Source organism: Rhagoletis pomonella, unplaced genomic scaffold (assembly GCF_013731165.1).
Source record: "Rhagoletis pomonella isolate Grant_MI unplaced genomic scaffold, Rhpom_1.0 Rhpom_scaffold_00004, whole genome shotgun sequence".
NCBI lineage: Eukaryota > Metazoa > Arthropoda > Insecta > Diptera > Tephritidae > Rhagoletis > Rhagoletis pomonella.
In genome coordinates this window covers 3,504,610-3,515,798 of record NW_023458558.1, presented here as the reverse complement: position 1 = coordinate 3,515,798, position 11,189 = coordinate 3,504,610, and positions in this window count along the sequence as shown.

The window sequence follows — 11,189 nt, the reverse complement described above, 5'->3', positions numbered from 1 at the left end:
AGATGAACGAACGTCATTGAAAGTTGAATTAAGATGTGTTGGTATTCGAAAAACAAGATGGGACACGAATGACGTTTTTTTGGCCAGAAATAAAAATAGTGTGGAAATACTTTTCTACTGATATCCCATAAGTCTATATCAGAACATTTTTGGCCCAGTTATTCATGTTTTTCGTAAACCAATCTTTGAAAAAAGTAAAAAAACAGCATCAAAAATCTCATTATTACGATTCCGTTGAAAAGATTTTTAAATTTTTTATGCAGATTTTTTAAGCTTAATCTAATTTGTCATCTGAGGGGACTTTTTTCAAAAAGTTCTTTAAGAAACTATTTTTATTTATAAAAAACTTCTTTTTTGGAGGTATTTTCAAATCAGTCCAGCTCGCTTAAATCTTAATATTTATCCGAAATATTTTGGTGGACGTCTTATAATATAATAAATTTTATAATCCCGGCGGAAAAACCGCAACTTTTTTTGGTGATGCAGTCTAATGTACATATGTATTTATTTATGTATACAAACTCTATATATGCCCTTACAATTACTTAAGAGAAGATAGTAGAAGGCAATGCAACTAGACAGTTTTTTCATACACACAATGCAATCGTGTTTTTGAATAAATATGTTTCCATGCACAAGAGTATGTTTCATATGTGAATACTTTTATTTTTACTATTAATTTGACTCTGCTGATATGAACAAGTTGTTGACAGCATTAAATGTGCCTCAACTATTTTCTATAAAATAAACGACAACTCTTTGTGTACGTATGAATATACATACATATATGTACACATAAATATATTTATAAAGATATATTTTTAGAGTGCGTCTTTATTTGTTTGTGGATTTCTGAAGAGCTGCTGCTGTTGTATGAAACTGACCATACTCATATGCACAGCAAATTGAGAGATTAAATGACTTAATGAAGGAGTGAGTAATTGTTTTGTTACATGCTTGTAAAATATTTCTGTGCAAATGAAATTCCTATTCCATTCAATTTAACGTTATTTAAGTAAATGAAAGTAATTAATTTTTTTATGATTTTTAAGGTATCCACACACCTATGCGACACGGTCGCAACGAATCCGCACCGTTTTTAATGCTACAGACGTTACTGCTTCGAAAACGCAAGTACACACACGTCTGTGCGATTTTATTGCAGTAAAAACTGTCAATTTATAGACAAATAAAAAATATTAAAAAAAACATATAAAGTTCTTAACTTTCCTACATCACATATGTTTAATTTTCTTACGTTCAATTTTGTTTTTTCGTTCTCAAAACGCGGAGTCTGCGATTTCGGCACGACCAAAAGACGAACTGTGAATGTTCGAATAAATCGCTGCAGCAAAATCGCATAAGTGTGTGGTTACTCGTTTAAAACTATGGTCGGCATTGTTGTAAATTTTGTCGCACCGACAGAATCGCATAGGTGTGTGAATACCTTTGTTGCGCCTGATAAAAATTTGTATTCCTTTGTTTATGGAAATTTAGGAAACTTTATAAATTTGTAGTGTATGTTAAGATTTTTACCACTTAAAACGAGAACCAGTCTGTCAGAAGTACTTCTACATTAACGTACATACATAAATCTGCAATACTCAGCTGCCTTAGGAAGTATTAAGCAGACTGACTGAACTCGAAAATATTATTGCCACTTCGAATGCTGCACTTTGATAATTCACAAAAAGCTGCCGCTAAAGAAACAAACGATACATATATATGTAATGTACATTTAGGTCAGGGATGGGAAGATTTTTGGCTCTTAAAGCAGTCAAAGAGACTGCAAGTGCTAGGCAAGAAGTAAATCAGTTTTTACGATGAAAAGGGGTTGTAAATATACATTAAAAGCATCACATGTATTAGTAATGAGAGTCGGAGAACAAGAAATTTTAATATGGTCTTCTTCCCCCTTCATGCTGGCTCTTGATGTTACCCCTCATCTAGCACCTAAATGTGCCAATACGGCTGCTAAGTGCAAAACGCTCCTGGGAGCCACTTTGCCCATCTCTGATTTAGTTGGTCCAAAATAAGTAAAGTCGGAATTTTAATACTCTTACACCCTAGGACTGTTGTATATAGAAAAAATATAGCCCTATTTTTATTTTGAAATCAAACAAGTAAGAAACTCTAAGTTCGGGCGGAGCAGAACATTACACACCCGGCACAAGTATTAAATATATGTTTCTACACCTTTATGAAAACTACCGTTACATGGTAAGAAGTATGTTCAGTTATACTTAATGAGGTAGCACGCCCATTTTCCAAAATTTCAAATATTGTTACTTCTTTTCAACGGATTGTTATGATTATCGATTCTAAGTAAATTGGCGTCCTTAAATTTCCAAATATAGAAGTTTCAAGCATTTCTGAAATTTACCGTTATATTAATAGTGACCGTAATTTTAGTCAGATTTCAATGATTTTCAACGATTTGCTTTTATGTGGCAAGCACAATAACCATACCGACTTTACTACGAATTGGTAGAACGGATACCGAGATATATCTATGTGATCATAAGTGGGCGTTGCCACGCCCATTTTCCAAAATTGTATCATAAGCGTATTTCTTGGCAAATAATTGGGTCAAGCATCAACTTTGAATAAAATAGCTTTAGTATTTACTGAGTTATCGAAGGTTTCGTATTTTTCCAAATTACCGTTATATGGGATGTGGGCGTGGTTATTTTACGATTTTACCCATTTTCAATACCATCCGTATCGTGCGCACAGGCAGACCGACGGACGGACAGACAAACAGTCACCGCTTAATCGATTTCTCTTTTCATTCTGATCGTTTATGTATACGTTTGTCTATATCAATCTCGATTCGTTTTGCCAGTTACGAACAACCGTTATCCGTTATGTGCACCAAATTAGAATACCCTTGTGCGCAAGTGCGTTCGTGTATAAAAACAGCTGTAACTACGACTTCAATATAATTGCGGAAAGTATAAAGTAATGGAATATCCAAATCAAAATTCACTCTGTGCCTATAAATTTCGTGGAAGTCCGCAAAACGGTTCCGCGCTATCATTCTATTAGACAGGGCCCTAATGCACATCTTAAAATATAAACAGGAAACACGTTCAAGGAACAGATTGCGATTGCAATGGGAAAAATTGGTTCCCCGCAGGTTTCGATAAACAACAACATAGACAACAGAATGCCTCCTTGGACCAAAGCATTGATTTGCCAAAAGTTGCATAGAGGAACCCGTTTAATATCAAAGGACTTTTCTATTTAACGAACCAAACACTGCAAAAATGTAAATCCATCGAGTTCCTCTTGACCTACGTGAACTGAGTATTGTGTAAGTGAGTTGAATGTCTAAGTTGATCTCTAATATGTACGTAGTTCGAAAAATCTTTCTACAGCCCTAAAATAAAGGAAATTAAACTAATGGAACTGTTTGATATACATGCGTCTGGCAGCCGGCTGCGCGATTTAGAAAATAATTTCAATGGATGCTTTACGCGGTATGCGTTCCCATCTATAACTAGCCCTAAAGAACAGATCAGGAAATCGATTATATTATTAATGTGCTCCGAATAAAAGCCGGATATCTGTGGCTTTGGTAGGTTTAAAGGATTCAACCGCCTATATTTCCTTATCTCTTTAAGATTGAACCATACCTGATGGGAAATTTTCTATGGGGAACCTAAGTTCTGGAGAGTGATAGTCGAAAGATTTCCTTCCAATGAAGAGGTTGTGAAATGTACTTAAAGAAAGTGTTATCAGAAGTTAATCCTAGAGTATTAACCATATTTTACATACGTTAGAACTAGGGATCGTCGATTCGACGAAGACTTATTAAAACTCTATAATTTTACCAATAAAAGTAAACTAGATTTTATATATCTAGGGCTTATATTAAATACCCTCCATTTGGAATTTCCACAAAAACTACTTTGTGATGTTAGAACCCATCTGGAACTTACCTCTCATCACTGATGGTAATTCAGACTTTGCAATTATTTTATAGCAAATTCTTTTGTCGAGTGTTATACCAGGTCAGCATTAATATCACCGATGACAGTTAAGGTTTAGGTGGATTTTTATATCAGAATATAATAGATAGAGGGTATTTAATATAAGCCCTCGGTATATTGGTAAATTTATAACTCGATATTTGAACTTTATAAAACAGTGGCTTCCGGGTCCACAAAAATTTTTAAAAATTCAATAAACCCCTATTGCACACCTAAAAGCCAAGCCCTTTCATCTGAGACAGGGTAGTCTTGAAATATTCGCTGAGATAGGGCGGTTTTGAATCAGCTACCTATATAGGTCGAACTTCCACTCAGCTGATGAATAAATAACTAAGCACGATCCTTACCAATGAATAACTAACGGTTGACTGAGAACATCATCAAAATCTATAACGTATATCTCCCACACGATTAATTGTTCAGATATGTATACATTTTATTGATATAACTCCTCCATTTAATTGGATATGGCTTTAAAATTATGGACCCTGGTTGCTTATCATAAATAAAATTTTTTGAGTGAAAATCGTCTATGGAAAATTAATGTAATATACAGCTCCCAAACAACTGATTAAAAAGTTAATGTAAACTTAAATATATATTTTATTTTATTCATAAAAGGTACCAAGCCTTTCCTTACTTGATTTCCTTTCAATATTTTCCTTTGATGGTAATTAGATTAAAAAAATTGCCTACTAGATACATATACTTCCTTTAATGAGAGTAGAAAAATCGGAACGTGATTCATATATACATACAACACTAAATTTCAAATGCTTTCACACACACATATATATTTGGAAGTGGTTAAGAATTTATTGCAATACACTTAAATTTTATTGCACCCGCCGGCACTGGAACGAAGCGCACTCATTAGGCATATCAAATTTAATGCCTCATTGCCGAAGAAAATTCATAGTTTGTGTAGCATCAACATTAAAAAGGAAAGAAAATGCAGTGGCGAAGCAATCCAGGCATTTGCGGTTTCAAATATACGTTAAAATGAATGCAAAAAAGCCAAAAATTAACCTAGTTATATATATATATATATATATGTTCGTACATATGTGTGAGTAATAGCTTGAATACACTTACATATATATGCATAAGTGTGTATGCGTTTGTGTGAGTATGTGCCAAAACTAATTTCACGCTACAGGCCACACATAAATGTTTACGATGCCATAACTGATAGAGCAGAGACATCAATTGTCAGAAACAGCAACAACAAAAACAACAAATTGAAAGGAAAAACTAAAATGTATGAATTCAAACCCCTGCGGTGTGAGTGGATGTGCCAATACGAATGTGATATGAAAATGTAAAGCAAAGAAACTATCAACTTAGTGGCTTTGGGTGAACAGAAATAGGTTACCATTAACATTATTTAAACGACATAGACCAAAAGGGGGGGGGGGGGATACTTCACCAGGCAGGCAAAGTCAAATTACTATTTTGAGGGTATTTTAGCAAACACACACACATATACAAATATGAACACAATAATACATACATACGAATGGTTTATTATGTTGCGATATCGCATGCAAATGAGTACGGCCTATTTGCCGCATGAGTCCTTTCTCGCCTCGGTCAATTATAATATTTCTTCTGCTACGGCAGCACAATTTGCTGCCAAATTGGTTTGAAACGTGACACACCAAAATTTGCACACCCTTTTTACAGAGATTTGGTTGCGTTTTTTAGCAGTCAACATTTCAGTTTGAGTTACATACATATATTGTTTGAATTTCAAGTCTTTAGGCTTTGGCACAAATGAGCTGCATATACGACGAGTTCGGACATTAATATAAATCACAACAACCAAAGCAGGCAAAATTCTATATAAACATGCATGTACTTTGAAACTACATACATTTGTTTGAGTATTATGGAGCAACTGTACAGCATCCGTCTCTTGCGTGTTGCAAACAAGCGACATCTTTGCGCAGCATTTTTTTTCCGGTCGACCACCCAGGCGTATACGTAACAAACAATTTGGCTTGTTCGAGGCAAGCAGCTGTGCCATGCTATGAGTTGCCTGTAGCACTTTTATAATTAGTCACAACAATGGCAACAAATAGTGGCGAAAAGAGGCGCTAAAAACAGCGGCGACAAGTGCACGTAGAGCTAACGAATGGAGCAGGCAGTCAGCCAAGCAGCGTTCGGTGTTGCCAACACGGTGCCAAAGGCGCTCACGCCTATATGTACAACCTACCCACCTACCCACTACCGCGCCACTTACAAACTTCCGTCTCACAGGCATGTGCATATGTACATATGTAGGTATGTATGTATGCTTGTGTTTGGTCGTAACTTATTTGTACTTTGCGCTATTAGCAAAAGTGCTTGGCCCCAACTACTTATGAGCCTAAATGAGCGCACAAACTGTTCTGCAAGTAAACTTGGTTATTATTACCGGTAAACTGTTGGATAAGGTGCTGCAGGCCTACAGGCAAACTATTGTTATTTTGTGTGTGTGTGCTTTTGAACAATTTACGTAGACATATGTTTGTAAATTGAGCGCTGGAGGCTATGCAGTTAAATTATATGTATTTACATATATTTAAGGAGATCTACATACATATATTTAAGATTTAAGTGTATCGCATACTTTGAATAATTTATTTGAACTACATAAATATTTTGTAACTTTGAAAAGAAGAAAATTAATGTTTACTCTTAAAACTTGGCTAAAAAAAAAACTAACGAATGGATTGTATATTCCATGGAGCCGGTGCACCAAAATATGCCATATTTTAATCCACTAGGTGGCGCATGAGTTCAAATATTCAGAAAATCTATGTTCATCATCCGATTTTGAAGAAATTAGAAACGTTTACTGGGGGTGCGACGAGAAATGCCAAAAAAAAAAAAGTAAGTGTGCCTGGGTCACACTAGAGAAGTGAGACTTACGTTACTTATCTATATTTTCTTATAACCAATGTCTACAGACACATATCTGCTTTAGCTTAAGGTTATATTTTTTCTATTTTTCTCTCTAGATCCCTACCTCTACCTCTGTTCGTTTTAATAACATTCATGTTATTCTGTTTTTCCATTATCTTCATTTATATCTTTATACTCTATCGATAACAAAATCGATTATAAAGTCCAAAACATATCGGTAACAAAACCGATAGAAATATCGGCAACAAACTCGATGACAAATTTGATAAAAATTTCAATAGCAACTTCGATAATATCTACCATTGGTAGCAAAGTCGATTAGAAAATCGATACCAAATCAATAAATATCGATAACAAAATCGATATATATCGACAACAAAATCGATACATATGAAAACCAAAATCGATAAATATCGATAACAAACGATACAAAATTTATAAATGTCGATAAAAAAGTCGATAAAAATTGATTGCGAAATCGATAATTATCGATAACAAAATCGATGAATATGGATAACAAAATCGATATGTATCGATAAATATCGATCACAAAATCGATAAATATCGATAACAGAATCGCTTACAAAATAGTTAAAAATGCCGATTACACAATCGATAACAAATAGATAAAAATATCGATTACTATATCGATAATTTCCTAAAATGTCGATAGCAAAATTGATACCAATATCAATAAAAATTTCGATATCAAAATCGATAAAAATATCGATAACAAAACCGATAAAAATATCGATTATTTTATCGATAAGTCTCGAAAGCCACCAAAGTTTCTAAAATACCAAAATAGTTCCTAGATTTAGTCTCTCTATATCCTTTCCTCTTTAATTATATTTATTTTAATTTTTCTTCCCCTATCTTCGTCTTTACTTTTATCGGTATCCTCATCCTCATTTTTGTTTTTACTTTTATATTTATCATTTTCTTCATCTACGTATTTCCCTTCACCTTTGGCCTTATATATATAAGTAAAATGTTCGATTTCAGCGTATTTTCGGTGTGACTAGTTATGCGCAAGAAGTTTTTTTTGAACAAAAAGCTTTATGGCCTTATTCATAAAAAATAAAGTAAATTTTAAGAGCTAAAAACATCAAACCTTGAAAATTGTTATTGGTTTTTGTTAGGAAATATTCTAAACAGTTACAAGCAACATTTCATACCGGCAACAGGAGACATAGAAATTTTATGCCAGTTCTTATGAGGAGAGTTACTATGATTTCAAAATAGGTGGGAAATTACGGCCAAAATCGGCGTTTAAAAATAGGAGTCGGAATAAATTCAGTTTCAAGTTAATGAAAATTATCAAGTTAACAATATAAAATTTGTAAATTTATTGAATCAAAGTTATCGTATTTTCAAAATATATCGAGTTATCGAAATTTCAAAGTTATATAAGTTTATCGAGTATTAAGAGTATTGCCAGGGTGTAGCGAGGTATCAATTCATTTTTGAAATGCACAGTTATCGAAATTGTTCGATTTATCGAATTTTGTTTAGTTATCAGATTTGTATCGGATTAATTCCAAGTTATGCCAAAGTCCTCCAAAGACCTTCAAAGTGACAAAAATTTGTAGTCATATTTTAGTTCCAAAGCAGGAGGTTTTCCCGGTTTCTCTAACCAAGCTGACGCCAAATTTAAAATCCTAGAACCAAAAAATTTGAATATTCGCACGACGCCATGGCGGTGTAACTACGAAAGTGGTCATTCAATTCATCAGCTTATACCATATAATAAACTAATAAACTAGTCAGTCTTCACCTCACTTTATGCCAGTTTATCTACTAAAGTATTTATTTAGTAGTTTGGCTTTTAACAACACGGTGTTTACTTAGCTTGCTACTACTTAGCGGGCAACAAAAACTTTAAGTAGAACATACGCGAACCAAAAACTTTTTAATGATGGCAACACTACAACAACAACAACCATGAAGGCTACACTGCCTGAACCCACATATGAATAACCAACTACTAACATAACTTTTACTCAGCCTATTGAAATGCATTGTTAAAGTTGTTTTGTGTTTTTTTTTTAGTTTTATTACAGTTGCGTGCCAAACCTGTAATACATTTGGCTACCCTTGCGGTTTTTAAGAGGGTAATACAAATCGGAAATATTTTATGCACATCTGTACAAAGCCGAAAACCTTGGAAATTTCTCACTTAAGGCAGCAATTTGAATGTAATTTGCTGCTCAAAATGTTAGACAAGATTTGGGTTTTAAACTGAATTAATGCTTAATTACCGGGGAGTTTGGCGAAAAGGTGATATTAGTACCGGCATACATACATACGTACTTACATGTTTATGTTCGCATAGCTATAGATACTGTGAAGACAATAGATTTGAATCAAAAATAGGCGGTTATTGCTTCTGACCACAGAGTCAGGCCCTACGGTCGCAATATATAGTATAGCATGACACTTTCTGAATGGGTCCATTATATGATGTCTTTAATTTGACATGAATTTAAGGGCTACTATACCGATCAACTCGGAACCCGCTGGTTGATAGCAGAGGAAAAGAGGGAGGCCCCCACTGCGTTGGGCAGACCAAGTGGAGAAGACATTTACAATTGAGAATTTTGGAATTAATTCGAGAATATATCGAGAACTTCCAGCTTTACTTTTCAATAACGTAATAAAAATACCGAAATATTAACGCTTTTTTACTGCTAAAAAACATTAGATGAAAAGAACAGAGTGCAAATATATTCGAGGTTTCTGCTCGAAATATCAAGAGACTCCTAATTCTTTTTTACAAAAATGCATAATCGATTCGCTTTCGGAATTTTGAGGTTACACACGGTTACCTTATTGAAGAAGACATTACAAACCTTACTAAATATTTTTTACGAATTATATACTTAAAGAGCTTAAAAACTTAAGATTGCTAGGCAATTAGCTTAATGCAACCGACACAGCCACAAGCAGAAGCGTTGAATGAATATATAAATGAATAAAATGTGTGAAGAAAAAAGGAGTAGGCGAAATGGTGAAATTAATGAAAATACAAATTAAGGGGACAGTAGGGAATGCCAGAAAAAGATGTTAAGAAGAAAAAGCAAAGTCTCAGCGATCCAAAATGAATTTGTGTATGTAGACATACTCACACATACATAGTACTATGTACGCACCCTGAAGGAATTGCTTTTTTTCCAAGCTAACAACTGGTACTTTTAACGAAAATGTCAATTTTGTCCATAATTCTGCAAGTAGTCTAAGTCATTTCAGGCCTTTGTGCTTCAATGAGCGTTTACTTGCATCTGGGTGCCTCGGTTACTCTTTCAGCTTCATCAAAACAAGGTAAAAACTTTTATCATTAGTTTATTTATTTTTATTTATTTATGATGATGAGATGATTGCACGTTATCGTTGTAAAGCAAACCGCAGACGTGCGCTGAGACGCTGTCGTCTGCAAAAGAATCGTTCGTGCAGCCTGTCGTTCGAGTTATGTGCATAATAAGGTAGTAAGTTATTTTTTTTTATGAATTTACAGGGCAATTCCGGCAACTGTCAATCAAATCACCACAGTCTTTCGGAAAACCAGAGCCTTTCGTAAGCAATTGTCAATTGCTGCAACTGCCCTGAAAGCTCTGTTTTTTTTTTCGAAAGATTAATTGCCTCTTAGCAATAAATTTACAAAAAATTATATTAAATTTAAAATATATATATATTTTTTTCTTTTTATAAGTATTAAAACTAATAATTAAAAGGAATTTCAATTAAAAAAAGAACAAATAAATAAAATTAAAAAACACAAATAAATCAAAATATTTCAAAAGATTATACGAGATTCAAAACAAATACTTTTTTTTCTTAAAATAAAAAATATAAAAATTAAAATTAGAAAAAGAAAAAATGTAAAAAAATAAAATACCACTAAAAAATTCATTTAAATTAAGAAAAAATTAATTAATAAAAATGAAAAAAATAAACAAAATAAATTTATTTAAATTAAATTTTTAAATAAAAAATTAAATAAAATGAGTTCCTAAAAATTAAATTTAATAAAACAAATAAATTTTTCTTTTTAAAACAGCAAAGTATATTAATAAAAAGTAAATTAAATTAACAAAAGAAAAACAAATTAAATGAGAAAAGAACGATAAGAAAACGTTTCTAAAAATTAATTTTTTTCCACGGTCAACTTCCATATGAATACGGACTGATTGTTTTTTCGTTTTGGCGTCGACAATTAAAAGACAGAATGCTAATGGCATAACATAAAGTTACTGAAAGTGGTCGAACTGTTAGGCCGACATTTCA